The sequence below is a fragment of the Cebus imitator genome, unplaced genomic scaffold (genome assembly GCF_001604975.1).
Source record: "Cebus imitator isolate Cc_AM_T3 unplaced genomic scaffold, Cebus_imitator-1.0 Scaffold749, whole genome shotgun sequence".
Classification (NCBI taxonomy): domain Eukaryota; kingdom Metazoa; phylum Chordata; class Mammalia; order Primates; family Cebidae; genus Cebus; species Cebus imitator.
Window position 1 is genome coordinate 15,654 of NW_016108064.1, and position 15,660 is coordinate 31,313.

Consider the following 15,660-nt stretch of genomic DNA (forward strand, 5'->3'; position numbering starts at 1 on the left):
AAATAGCTATCATGCAGCCAGGGTTCAATAAAATAATGCTTATAAAACTGCTGTGAAAGCAATGGAAAGCCCTGCAGAAGTTTAATTCTAATCACATCTGGGTTACACAATAGATAGGCATAATGAAGTTGAAACCCCCAGGAAGATTCTGGGCAGTCTGGCTACCATTATGCATTAATCTCTAAGACACACTGGAAAAAAAATGGCAAAGAACTCAGATAAGCCCCTACTCTCTGTCTTTCCAATGCATTTCAACAAGATTCTGCTATTGGTGGGAAGTGGAAAAAATAACAGCAGAGCTACACTGCAGCATTAGTCACAATAGCCAAGAGGGAGGAGCAGCCTAAATATTCATTAATAGATGAAAGGATAAAGAAATGGTAGGAATGTACATACAAGGGAATATTATTCAGCCTAAAGCAGAAGGAGATCTTGTCATGTGCTACAACTCAGATGAACTTTGAGGACATGACACTAACTGAGATAAGCCAGCCACAAAAAGACGCTCACTGCATGATTATACTTATAGGGATTATTTAAAACAGTCAATCTCTTAGAAACAAAGTACAATGGTAGCTGCCAGGCGCTGGGGAGGAGGGAAAGGGGAAGTTGTTGTTCAACGCGCAGAGTTTCAATCACAATTAAAAAGCTCTAGAGATCTGTTGCATAAGAATGCACATATAGTTAATGCTAATATACGGTACATTTAAAATGATAAAACTGTTTTGTTTTTTTGTTTGTTTGTTTGTTTTTTAATAAAATAACAGCCCTGAACCTGACATTTCACAAATAATCTGGAAGTTTAAACATTGTTTACACATCAGGCCATGACACAGAAAGCCTAAGTGAAACTCTGAAACAAGAGAACACAGAGTTCAGAACAAACTCAGCACAATACGAGCAGAAAGGTGATCCGGAAGCTGACACACAGCAAGGTTTTGCAAGTGAAAAAAAAAGTGAACAAAATTAGTTTCCTAAAACCTACTGAATGCCAAAAGTTCATGGGTAGCTTTTTAGGTTGTGACCTCACTTTGAACTAATGCTGACATCTATGAAATAACTTTTCTTAACTAGCGATAATAATGAAGAGAGCTATCATTAGGGGGTCACTAATTTTATGCCAATTTTATGTATTATTTCATTGACTCCTCTTAGCAACTTTAGATGGCAAGTGTCCTGATTGTGTGCTGATGTATAACAAACCATCTCCAGACTTACTGGCCTCATATAACAACAATATCATTTTATTTTTCTCATGAAACTACAATTTGGGCAGGGTTGGGTAGGTATGGTTCGTCTATGCTCCATGCAGAGTCAGCCAGGGCAACTCAACTGGGGCTTGCTGGGGGATCCACTCGGAAGATGGTCACTCATATGGCTGGAAAGTGGAGGCTAACTATTGGCTGGGAACTCAACTGGACCTGTGGGCCAGAAGCCTCAATTCTCCCCACTTGGTCCCCTCCGTGGACTGCTTGGGCTTCCTCACAGCATGGTGGCTAGGTTCCAAGAGCTACACTGCAGAGCAAGATGGAGGTGAATAAACCTTTTTATGATTTAACCTTGAAAGCCATGTAGTACCACTTCTGCTATGCTCTATTGGTCAAAGCTGTCGCAGCATTCCACTCAAGATCAAATGGAAGGGACACAAGCCCTATTGCTAGATGGCAGGAGTTTTTTGGGGCTATTGTAAGATCATGTATGATAAAATATACTGGTATGACCATTTTGGAAAATAACATCTACCACAGTAAATATTATCAATATAATTCTCATTTTGCAAATAGGAAAACTATTGGATACAATGAGTTCTAAATTTCTCTTCAAAGAATCACTATGTCATTACGTTCAGTTATTTTTCCTTCATTTTAAAGTCTAACTTCCTTGTAGTTCCAGTAAGCAACCTTCTCCGGTTCTAATCAGTAGTTTACATCAGTTCTGCCTGGCCCCCAGCTCCGTCCTGACTCATCCTGGTCACCCGCTTCAGTCACCTGATCCAGTCACATGCTCTGGTCACCTTCTTTGACCTAGGTCACCCCTGGCTACCTGCTCGGATCTGCCTGCCTGTAACCGTTCTTCCTGCCAAACCACCCACCCTGCCACTCCAGCTCGGATCCCTACTCTCTATAAAATAGCCAATCAGGATTAGTCTAGCTTGTGCGGTCTAACCCTAGCCAATAGGGAAACGACACAGCAGTAGGGGCGACTCCCGTCAGGCATAAGTATCCCTTTTCCTCACTTGTCCAAATGTGCAGTTACCATTGCTCCATCTGTGAGCCACACCCTTCTATAGAAGTAAACTGCCTTGCTGAGAGGATTTAATCTTTGAGTGCTATTTCTTTTGTGGCATCAAAATTTTACGTATAACAAACTGAATCTTGAAAAGATAATTACCCCCCTTCTTCCCCCAAAGTCACACAGCTATTAAGTAATGGAGCCAGGATTCAAAACCAGATATATCTGACTCCCAAGTCAGAAGCCTTAACTACTATGACTATTTTACTTCCAACTTCCTCTACAATTCCTGCTGTAATTACTCTAGCTCAGATAGTCTCTACCTTCCTTGCATAGGAAGGATTATTTTATGTAATTGACATAAAAATAAATGAACTCCCCAGTACTACTGCAGTCTGGTGACTGACACATAGAAAGCTCCCTAAAGTTCTGCTAAATTAGATGTATCTTCTCTCCTCTACTAAAGTATGATGTCCTTGAAAGAAAAAAAAAGTTTAGTAAAACCTGGTATCCACATAAAATTGGATTCAGTTCCTTGATCACAGCAAGGGTTCAGTAAATGCTTATTTGAAAAGTATCTACTTGTCTTCATGTCTTTCTCTCCATCCCTCCCCACAACCCCAGACTGTGAGTCACTAACAAGCAGGGACAAAGGCCAGGTGCAGTGGCTCATGCCTGTAATCCCAGCACTTTGGGAGGTTGAGGCGGGCAGATCACAAGGTCAGGAGTTCGAGACCAGCCTGGACAATATGGTGAAATCCGTTTCTACTAAAAATACAGAAATGAGCCAGGCATGCTGGCATGTGCCTATAGTCTCAGCTACTTAGGCTGAGGCAGAAGAATCGCTTGAACCCGGGAGGCAGAGATTGCAGTGAGCCAAGATTACGCCACTGCACTCCAGCCTGGTGACAGAGTGAGACTCCATCTCAAAAAAAAAGCAGGGACAGAGGGCTGGATGCCTGGGTTCCAGTAACCTTATTGCTCCAGTCCCTCCCACCCCTCAACACACACACAACCCTATACAGTGGGGCTTCTACAAACGTTACAATGAACAAATGAATGAGTGCATGACATACATGGATGAAAATGAAATGAACAGTGATCCAGGTTTATAATCACTTTCTTCATTCAAACAAGTGAAAATTAATACAACTAAAAAAAACTAAGTTCCATCATTGAGCCTGCTGGCCTACCCCTAAAGGAAGGCAACATGACACCTTTCAGTAGAGAAACAAAAAACAATGAGTTTCCTGTTGGAGAAAAAAAAATTGCAAAGGGAAGAAGACATGAGTGGAAAGAGTTTTTAGCTAACTAATGAAAAGGATGCAATTCATGAGCTATCTGCTGTGACACTTTTTGTCACCCTCTCTCTGTGGATCCTGGGGTCAGCGCAGAAGGCATAGAATAGAGGAGGAGGAGGAGAATTAATGTTTACTGCATGCCAGGCACTCTGCTAAGTAAGAGCTTGGCTTTTACTTCCACTTACATATTTTCATAATAAAACCCAAAACAGCTAGAACAGGAAGTAGGAACAAGAAGTAGTATAACATTTTCCTGGCTCTCAGAAAGCCATTTTAAGAAATAATTATGGAGATGTAGCAACTAATTCTACCTTACTAATATTCTAGATGGGAAGTCCCACAGATACTAATACTGGATTGTTAGTGGACGAATTCAAGGAGCAATATTATTGCCTGTCCACATCTTGCAAATAAATAAAGTTCCCTTTCTTTCATTTACCGCTAGCCATTGGTTTCTTCTGGTTTTTCAACATCCTACGACACTTTATTTTAGAAAGAAATCACTGTAGCAAGCTATTATGCTCTTTCTTTTCCAGGAACAAGTGGGTATAATAAATTGTAGCAGTGATGAAAGTGGAAAGTGACAGTGGAGAAAAATTAATATCTTTGTGCTTTTCATCCTCAAAATTCTTTAAATAAAATTTAATTTTCCGTCTATTGCCCTTTAAGCACATTAAGTTAGAGAGAGAAAATGTATTCAGCTTTTCCAATTTCTCTGTTGTATTAGAGGGTCTCTTTTCATTCATATAGTCTACAGAAATGGCATTTCTTGGTGTGTGGGGCCAAGGAAGAAGGGAGAACCTCAGAAGTATATTGGCATGTTGAGAAAACTAATATTCCTATGACTAATGAGCATATTTTTCCTAGTCTGGTTCACAAACTTTTTCCATTATTCTGGTAATTGTCAAAGAGACTTAATTCAAAAGCACTCACATTCTCCACTTCTCAGAATTCTACCTCCCCCACTCCAGCAGGAACATCATGATGGTGTCAGATCATATGGTCACAGAGGTCTTCGGTTTTGATACTGCTGAGAATGGTGGCTCATGTCTTTTACTGCTTTAAACACAGAGTTATGGTTCACTCCAAGCACGTATTTAACTAATATGCTCCATAGAGGAGACGATTCTGATCAAATTAAAGTCCCTTCCTCATCCTCAACTACTTCCCACCTCTGCCCACAAACATCTACACACAGAAAATGTTTTGGAAGAAATGATACTAAACATCATTCAGTGCTACACAACTATATGTTTATAATACAGAAAATTCTTACGATTAGAGTGGATTTTGCAAAACAATGTGAAATTCTTTTGTTCCTTCTTCAAAGGAACAACTGAATTTCAAAAGAAAAATCACAAGAAGGAATGCATGGGTTCCTGAAATGCCTTCCAGAGAGTTCTATTCTCGGAAGCCAGGGTGTTTGTGAGGTCCTTCCAGACACTGAGGAAAGGCTGGGCCAGCCCCCTTCACCACCACCACTTCAGCCTGAGCCCCTGACTTCTACTTTGTCTGTCTTCTACAGGAGGCTTCTGTAGTAAGATGTCTCTGGGATAAATTGCCAATTTCTACTTTAAGTTACTAGTTTCACAGATGAAGACATTATATATACCATAGTTTACCAATCAAAAAACTAAAAAACTACGGTGTGCCAACTAATATGAGTAAACACTGTGAGATACAACAACTAAATAAAAACCAATGTAACCATTGTTTTTGCTTGCCATTTTTTTTTCAAGAATGGTATTGGTTTCAAAACACGTGTGCATATCCTTGGATGTTCCTCCCTTTAAAAAGTGAGATCCTCTCCCCTTAGACCCACCTTAGTGACTCTTCTCTAATACACAGAGTGTGTGGGAAGCTATGCTATGTGATTTCAAAGGCTAGGTCAGAGAAAAGGGATGCCACATGACTGTCTTTGTCTCAAACTTTCACTCTAGGGGAGCCCAGATGCCATGCTAGAAGGACACTCAAGCATTCCCAAGAGACATCCATGGCCATCAGCAGCTTGCCAGTCACAGGAGCACACTACCTTGGAGCAAGTCCTCCAGCCCCTGCCCAGCCTTCAAATGACTGCAGCCCCAGCTGACATCTGACCACCACTTCATGAGGGACCGTTGGCCAGAGCCACCTGTCTAAGCTGCTCCAGGGTTCCTCACCCACTAAAATTATGAAAGAATAAATGATTCTTCTTGGGTCAAGCCACTAAGTTTTGTGGTGATTTAATAAACAATAATAAGTCACTAATATTATATATATATATATATATATATATATATATATTTGTATTTTAACTGCTTCACAACATTTAGGCTCGAGATTCTTAACACTTGCTCTGTCTGAAATCCCCCTCTTCTCCCTTCCCCTTGCACACAAGACTTTACTAATCTCTCCAGGAATCTTTCCTTCCCTCTTCCGAAGCCCACGGCCCTTTTTCTGAACCTAGCTTTCCCCTTGGTCCTTTGTATTGTGGTTATTTGTGTGCCTGTCTCATCTCCCTGACCAGATTGAAAGACCAGGAAGGCTGCATTTCTAAAAGGAAGTTTTGTTCAACTTCGAAACCACACAAAATACCTTGCACACAGAGGGCATTTGGTTGATTTACTGACCCAAAGAGGAAAATATCAGTTGGTGCAACGTGGCAAGCAGGACAATCACCACGTGAACCAAGTTGTCTGAAGATATTTTTCACTTCCGAGAAGAAATCCCCTTAGCCAGAAATGAGCAACCATGTAACACGCAAAGTATGCCCTTAGCTTTCTTTTTCTTGCTGTCTAAAGTTCCAGCCTGTCATTCCAGAAAACATCCTTTGGCACCTTTTTTGGAGGGGGGGAGGAGACAGAGTCTTGCTCTGTCACCCAGGCTGGAGTGCAGTGACATGATCTTGGCTCACTGCAATATCTGCCTCCTGAGTTCAAGCAATTCTTGTGCCTCAGCCTCCAGAGTAGGGAGTATTACAGCCACGCGCCACCATGTCTGGCTAATTTTTGTATTTGAGTAGAGACAGGGTTTCGCCATGTTGCCTAGTCTGGTCTGGAACTCCAGGTCTCAAGTGATCTGCCCTCCTCAGCCTCCCAGAGTGTTAGGATTACAGATGTGAGCCACCACACCAGGCCCCTTCAGTATGCGGAGAACTGAGGAAAACTGTGAAGTGGCAAAGTGAAAAAGTATATGACAGAAGTCCATTTACCTCCACTTTAATATCAAAATAATGATATTTAAACATCATTTAATATCAAAATAATATTAAGTATCAATAAGAACCATATAGCAATGAACCATTATAGAATTCATTTGAATGACTCATTCCATTCATTTTCCACTAAGAAAATGAGAAAACATTCTTTGATGTTAGTAGCCAACATCAGTATCTTATCAGGTCTATGAAATTGGTAATGGGAAATTGAAATATGCCACACAGTGCCTCTTAGTATCCTAGCTGGAAAATCTTTCTATGCTTAGGGACAACTACAGAAATATTCACCAAAAATATCTGAGGGGGGAAACTTTTACAAATTACATGTAGACTATTAACACCTACAAGGGGGAGAAGAGAGAGGATGGATAAATTCATTAATTTAAATTACACATATCCAGGTCACTGGCTGTGGTGGATATTTGTTGGGGCACACATATACCAAGTCGCTCTTCTTAAAAATTACCCAATGTTTGTTCTGGCATTCTCTGATTGCCACCCTGCTGGGGAGTTGGGGGAATCTGCCCTGTGGCCAGCTCCAAAGTCCAATCTTGTTTGGCAGAGACAGGAAAAAAAGGAAAACCTAAATGACCTAGAGAGTGGCTAAATCAATCGAATTCTATAGCACACCATACCTCTAATCTTTTCAATTATGTAAGCTTTTATTGTTTAAACCAGTCGGCATTCAATTTTCTGTTCCTTACCATCCAGGTCATCCTACCTGCTGCACTGGAAAAATCTACCACACATCCCTGGGTGCATTACAATGAACCTTTCCCTGTGGGAATAAGTAAATAAGTAAACGCTGGTTGGGAACATTGCAAAAACACTAATACTCCTTTCTTGTTTCTCCTGTAAACTGCAGTGCTTATAGCATGTATTTAAAAACTTGAGAACTACCTGAAGCCAAACAAGTTATTTAACTTTTAAGCCAGTTATCTAAGTTGATTTGACCTTGGTATTACTAATTACAGAAAACCACGTAATATCCTACTTTCTAACATACATGCTTTGGGGCCACAGTATTCATCTTCATGGTAAGTCAGCTGATTCTTGGTTATCTGCATACAAAGCCTGTTTTTATTTTATTTTATTTTATTTTATTTTATTTTATTTATTTTGAGATGAAGTCTCCCTCTGTCACCCAGGCTGGAGGGCCGTGGCACAATCTCAGCTCACTGCAACCTCCACCTCCTAGGTTCAAGCAATCCTCCTGCCTTAGCCTCCTGAGTAGCTGGAATTACAGGCATGTGCTACCATGCCTGGCTAATTTTTGTATTTTTAATAGAGATGGGGTTTCACCATGTTGGTCAGACTGGTCTCAAACTCCTGATCTCGTGATCTGCCCGCTTCGGCCTCCCAAAGTGCTGGGATTACAAGCGTGAGCCACTGTGCCCAGACTCAAAGCCTGTTAATTTTTAAATCCACACTAATTTCTCTTGCAATATGGAGCCCTGTTGGGATATCTCCCATTGCTTTTAGCTACTGCCTGAGCAAATTAGCATGCATGTACTCCTGAACAAAAGAGATTGTGCAAAGCGAATCTGTGGCCCCAAAAGTTCTGTTACGTGAAAATACAGAAGTCTTTGGAATCACTGAAAAGTTCTGGGCTATATGTGCGTTTCTGTCCTCAAATGCAAAGATGTTCCTATATATTCAATATCAAGAATGTAGGGCTTCAGAGCATAGTTCCAGAGTCAGAGACTATGTGAGTTCAGCGCTTGGCTCCCTGACTTTTAAATGTGTCCACTTGGCAAGTTTATTTTCCCAGTCTCAGGTCCTGATTATAAAATGTGAGCTATGATAGATGGGATGCAAAGTCTAATGTGGACATAAAAATAAAATGATTGTAATAATAATTCATCTAAAGCAGGCAGCACAGGGCCTGGCACATAATATGTACAAAAGATGTTCCTTGTTGTGATTGTAATACCTGCAATTGATGCTGAAAAGGAAAATAATGCATGAAAAAAGTGTATCTTCCCAAAGATACATCAAGGCTTCAGGGAAAATAAACATGAATTAAAGTAATAATAACTTTCAATATAAAATGAGTGAATCCAACTTAAAGTTAAACATTAATTCTTGATTATTTGCTTTGGGAAGAGGAAAGAACAGAGTACATTAAAAATAAATAATACCCCAACAACTCATAAACCCAATAACTACAGCACAGCTTCAACATGTCTTAGAACAAAATTCCCAAAACGTCAAGAGACCTATATACAAATTAAGTTAAAAAAAGATTCCAAAATGAAATCTACAGTTCTCATGACCAGCATTTCAGATTATTGGTGTCATTTAATGAGCATACAAATTCAAAATTGTGTTTTTGGATTTGCAGCTGACCTGTAATAGAAATACATGAACTAACTAGAGATAATTCCTTTATTGGGCTTCCATCTAAAGCTAAGCTTTACTTAGGCTTTCAAATTGTTGCACTTACTTCCAAAATCAGATATGCCACCAAAACTGTCCACTTTTGTCAACTGCTAGGAAAACTGACAATACGAAGTTCACAAAGATAAAGCAGGGAAAAAAATAGCAGTTTGACTTGAAGTCCACTCTAAGGTTTTAATTTTATGGAAAATATTATATACACATGTATTTTCCAAAGTTACAGAATATGGTTTAGAATCTCAGGAATCCTATTCTCATTGAATAATGAAACTAGGAGTATAAGAAGTTTCACACCATGACAATGCCACTGTTACAACTTAACTGAACCCCAGAAAGGACCCATGGCTACCTCACTCAGAGGAGCAGGCTTGTCCATGCACACGCACAGACCATGATATGAATGGTGTCCCTGGAACTAGGCAGTGCATAATCTACATTTCTTAGACCTCCACCCTAAAAGGAGGGCCATATTTGCTTAGAACAGCCCAAGGCCTACATTCTCTGGAATTTTCCCGGGAGAGCTACTTTGCATTTACTTACAATTTGAAAGCCTAAGTAAAGCTTAGCTCTAGATAGAAGCCCAATGAAGAAAGTATCTCTAGTTAGTTCATTTATTTCTGTTATAGGTCAGCTGCAAAGAGTAGCTTAAGAGAATATAATCAAGCAAATACTTGGAGCAAAATTAATGCTGACAACAACCTTGTAAGCAAAACTTGTGTGCAGGTAAGTCAGAATGTGTTTTGTGGTACTGAAAGAGTTAACCACCTGTCCTATCAACAGTGTTTACTTTTGTGTGTGGCTCATTCACTTCCTCAATTTCTCCAAGAACTAGCTTATGAAATCAAAAGACTGCAAGCTAGGAGCCATAAAAGCTAAACCCCTATGGAGCACTTTCTATGAGCAGGATACTCTGCCAAGCATGGTTTCATTCAATTCTCTCAACAATCCTAGAAGAAGGCACCACTTTACAGCCAGGAAAACAGGCACAGAAGTTTTGCCGGTGGTCACACTGCTGAAGAGGGGATAGAAAGACTGGACCAGAGGCAGCTGTTATGCGTTGAAAGATGTCCTCAGAGAAAGACATGCTGAAGTCCTATCCTGCTGTGAATGTGACCTTATTTGGAAATAGGGTCTCTGGAGATATAATCAAATTAAAACAAGGTCATTTGGGCAGGTGCTAACCCACTAGGACTGGTGTCTTTATAAAAAGAGGAAGATGTCATGCAAAGACAGACACACAGGGAGAAGGCGGCCATCTGAAGGTGGAGGCACAGCTTGGAGTGACGCTGTACAAGCCAAGGACTGCCTGGGGCCACCAACAGCTGGAAGAGGCAAGGAAAGATCCTTCCTTGGAAACTTCAGGCCAACTCCTTGATTTTGGACTGCTAACTTCCAGAACTGTGAGAGAACAAAAAATCTGCATGGTTGTAAGCCACCCAGTTCATCGCGAGATGTTAAAGCAACCCCAGGAAAACGCAGCATTGCAGGCTCGCCCCAGCCACTCTTTCCTGCCTCTGTTTTCTTTCCACTTGCCCTGACCTATCTGCTAAGAGACAGAAACTAAAACTTTCATCCCACGTTCCTTTTCTGGACTTGAGATTGCTTACGGGTAGAAAGTGCAGCACATTTTGAACTGTCTTTAACAGTGGGTTTTTTAAAATTGATTTTCACATTAGAGCATTCTACTCCTAAGCATTTTCTAGATCAGTTCAGGCATCTCCGCTCCCCGCACCTCCAGCTGACGGCAGCCTGCAGCACCACAGTACTCCAAGCAGTTAGCAACTTCAAAACATCGTCTTTTCAAAGTGCAGTATCTGGTGGCCTGACCCGGTACATTGCAATAAGGTAGGGCCCGTAGGGAGATTCCAGAATCTGGAATTGGATCTGCCCAGGCCCTAAGGGTCAGCAAGGCCTCCGGCAAGGAGAGAGAGCTTGAGGAGCTGCAAGAAAGTGTGCTGCACCAATGGAACTCTGTATCTAGTGAATAGCAACGCCGTGCATACGTCAGAGTCAGCTCAGGTAAACTGGCCAGCATCTACCAGTCAGATGCTGACCTGCAGGAGTCTCAGGCAGGGCCAAGCGTGGAGATGAATAGTCCAGAAGCACACAGGTGCAGGCAGGCAGAATCAAAGAAGTCATCGTGAAGGTACTATAAGGGGGTGTCTGTCACCAGGTTAAGCATAGGAGGCAAACTGCAGCTTCTCCAGTAAACGGGCAGTGAAGCAGGAGGCGGATGGTAAGAGTCAAGTCCCCAGCCCTCAGGGTGCTGCAGAAGCTAGGATTTGGGTGCTTGCAACAAGACTAAGCAGGTACAGAACACGAGTTGAGGGAAGAAGAGCACCCAGCATGACTGGGATCTCTCCAGTGTTGAGTCCCAGGGTCCTAGAGACTCCCCCAACAACCCCACCCTTACCCCTCAGGGCTGAGCCTTCAGAGGAGCATGCGGGCAGGGAGAAGAGACAGCTGCTCGGGAAGTAGGCGGGCTCTGACCCAATGTGGACTTCTAAATGCCTTAGCTGAAATGCAGGAAGCATTTTCTGGTAGAACAATGCTAGATTTCCAAGCTTGGAGAAAACCCAAAATAATACTCTTTGTATTTATAATTTAAAATATTTGTATTTAAATTTGTAATTTGTAATTAAAAATCTAAACAGAAAACTATGCTAATTGAGAAGAGATTAGTATGTTTTACCTTTGTTAGAGTACTTAGTGAACAGCAGGATTAATTAGGGGAACAGGAGGAAGAAGATGGAGATGCTATCTGGAAATGTCAATATATTCATGGGTTGTTTGTAGTTGGATGGGTTTGTTTTTTTTTTTAATCTCCTTTCCATTAAAAATGTATGCTTTTTTTTTTTCTTTGTTGTTCTCTCAGGGTTGTGGTAAAATTAGATATGATAATGTGTGATAGCACTTTGGAAACAGTAAAATGTGAGGGCAAATGAAAACTGCAATATTGCCATTTACATGAAGGGGTCAGAACTATCATTATTTAAATAATTGTGTACAATTTGCTAGATGCAGCAAAGTATACGATGAGGCCTCCTGGTGCTTACCAAGGCTGTCTTCTTATACTGACTGAAGCAGAGAAAGAGGAAGCGGAGTAAACCTATACCATGTGCACCGCAGCCCAGGTCCTGTGTGTGCCTGGTCTGTATTGTAAATGCAGGGAAATGAAGTTGAAGACGAAAGTACTATAAAGATGAATAAAGTCTGGTCACATGTGTATCATCCAGAGACAACCAGTGATAACATTTTCATATCATTTATTTCAGTCTATTTTAGTTTACTTATTTTTACATAACTGAGTTCACACTATTTCACATCATACTGTTTTCACTTACATGCATTTTTCCTTGCACAAAACATCTTATCATCATTTGTAATTGCTGTAATATTCCATTGCACGGAAATAGAATTCAACCATTCATCTGTCAGTGGAGAATGAGAATGTTTTCATGATGGATAGATACCTAATACAAATCACTGGGGGCTCTCAGAGGCTGAGAGGTAAGACCCCCTGAGTCAATGCACAGGACGAGTCCTGTGCTCTCCTCACTGAGAGCCAAACTGCCTCCCAGCAAGGGTACAGCGCTGTGTGCTCCAAGGGCAATGTGAGAATAGCTGCCCTGGCACACTTCAGCAGCACAAAGTGCTCCATGGGGGCACCTAGCAAAGATAGTTTTATTAGGTTGTAAGAAGGGGAAAAACACATTTATATTTGGACATTAGGAACAGAGATATATTACCATGAAGCTAAGAGACCTTAATCTTCAGAGACTTTCACTTGACTGAGCCCTGCCCATTCTCATTCTAAATAAACATTCACTTTTGCACTTAATTTTGTGTGATTTTCATAAAGTAGGCCCTGCCTAACCTGGATCCGTCACTGTCTAGGAAGAACATACGAGGCTGTGTTCAATAAACCATTGACACTTTCCATAAGAACAGGGCTAAAATACATTGCCTGGCCTTCCCTGCATATGCCACAGCTGGGATTAGGTTCTGGCTAAAGGAAAGTGGCATGCTGGCTAGACGGTGATGCCCTGGGTAACTCCACTGACCATTTTGTTAGAGTACTTGGTGACAGCAGAATTAATCAGGGGAATTAGGACAATGAACTTTGAAGTGATCAAAAACTACACTCTTATTGCATTGTCACTGACATTTGGGAGTCATAACACTTTTAGCATTAACTGCAGTGACTAAAGCAAAGCCTTCCAACACTTAGCCACATATGACCTGTCCATCCTGCTGGCTGTTTTCAGATGCCTGTATCACAACTGCCTTACTAATTTGGCATCTTTCATTCTTACTTCCGACCCAAGCAAGCAAACTGATTTTTACCAAGTATGCACATTTGGATCTGATGTCCTCAGACTTCATTGCTGGAAACCTGCTTCTGCCACGCAGTATGCAAAAGTGAAGCCCAGAACCCTAAGCCACATCTTCCTCTTAAAAGCACACTCTGAGCAGCACAGGCTGGGCTCTTCCTAACGAGGAGATGGAGCAAGTGGCAGAGTTAAACAGTTTCCACCAAACACTTTAGAATCCTGAGTTTCTGCAAAGGAGCACAGATGTTCATATCTCTGACAACAGCCAGAAGCCTCTGCCAGCACATCAGCCCATTTCAAGAGAAAAACAGACACAAATACTAAGTAGATGCCAAGTTTCCTCTCAAATAGCTTTTCCCCATTTTCTTATTTCATCCAGCTTGACGTTCTTTCGACCTTGCCCACCACATATTTTCTGATCTCCTAGTGCTCACCCATTTTGCAATGATCAGACAGAAGGCCTCAAAATTGCTTGCACCCTTCAGAAATACATTCTGTTCTATTTCCAACAACTGCTTCAAGCACCTTATCAAAATATCACGAGTTCCTTTGGGCCACAATTAATGCTCTCACCCCAGAGGCTATAAATCTTTCCCTGTGAGGATAGTCCTCATGATATCAAAGCTAAGAACAGTCAAGCCTGGAGATTCTCAACTATAATCAAAACTTCTAAATGCCAGGCTGTTTTGAAGCCAGCACATCAATTCATTCCTGGATTCTTAGGGGCTGAATATGCAGCAAAATGATGAAGCTGCAAAAGGCAGGGTGGAAAATTAAAGGGGTTATCAAAACAAAATTGCAATGGATATCTGAATATTCTTCCAACAGACAGGGATAAAAACAGCCATGCATTATACACTTCAGCCGAACAGGGCTGGCCAGAAGGGCTAACCATTTTCAGTAGCCAAAGCTTGCCTCTCCGCTTGGAGTTTACAATACAGTGGGATGTAACTAAAAGGAACTGGAGTCAAAAGTGATGGGCAGTGGTGTTCTGACCTGAGCAGGACCAGGAAGCCAACCTATCCTCCCAAAATGTAGACAAGGGTTGCCTCTGTCCCCATACAAAAGATGACCTTTGTAAGAATGCAGTTCCCAAGCCAATGGCATTGTGCAACTGAGATATTTGTGGTCTCGTCTGACTGGTTAGCTCTAATGCCTAGAACATCTGGCTAACAAGATTAAAGCCTATCCCAGGATAAGAAAATTAGCTTTCCTCTATTTTAACACCATGGATTCATCCTTATCCCAATTTGAAACAACTACACAAAGCAGGCAAATAATATTTATTGATTACCCATTATATGCATAGCATCGAGGAATAAATTCAATGGGGAAATGAGCCTGCATTATTCATCAAAGTCTTTTCCAGCCCTGGAAGCATCTTATTTCTGTAATAAGTTTAGAGAAAGAATTTACATTTCTCTGGCCAAGAGGTTGGAGTTATTGGCTTAATTCATCAGCCTTTCCCCCCCACCAAAAAAAAATCTGTGCTTTGCTTTGGCCTAAGGGACCTGGTACAAGTCACAACACATCAGCAACATTAATAGAGAAGCTTGTGTGGTTTTCCTGCTTCTCTTAGAGGATTCAGCTGTTCGCAGGAACATACAAGGCTTTAAGGGAATTTTGTTTAGTCATGAAGCAAATGGCTTTCGTAATTTTAAATGTTTCAATGGATGGATTTTAAAACACTTAAACAGGTCTACAAGTAGACAGATGAAACAGGCAACACCTGCCTTCCTATTTAGAAAAGAAAAGGTTTTAAAATTCATTTACTGACTGTGTAAACTCCAAAATGTTTTCTAATAATGATGCACTACAAGGCTTATTTGGAAATTTAAAACTCAGACAAGCATGATGCCACACTAAATGAAGTCTGAAGATACCACCAAAGAGCATTTCAGACTCTCTGGGCTTCATGGAAACCATTTAGATATTTTTCTACCTATAGTTCATAATAAAAACTACCATTTCTTGGCCACATCCCATGAGCCAAGCCTGTTAAGTCTGCACAGCAAAGTCTAGAGGTCTATATTGTTACCCCCATTTTACAGATGGGGAATTGATATTCAAAAGCATTACGTAACTTGTTTACATTTTCATATCTGGTAAACCAAGAAAATGGGATTCAGGCCCCACGCCTTCAGGCTCCAGATGCCATGTTCTTAGTGAGGCACCAATGTCTTCTGTGTTACAGGTT

The 15,660-nt window shown here is 41.1% G+C and overlaps 1 non-coding gene across 1 annotated transcript; it reads left to right on the forward strand.

Moving 5' to 3' along the window:
* The first annotated feature begins 12,168 nt into the window (after nucleotides 1-12,168).
* On the forward strand, nucleotides 12,169-12,306 carry LOC119469628. The gene has a single exon (XR_005198466.1). It is a non-coding gene; the product is annotated as a small nucleolar RNA SNORA51 (small nucleolar RNA).
* The last annotated feature ends 3,354 nt before the right edge of the window (nucleotides 12,307-15,660 follow it).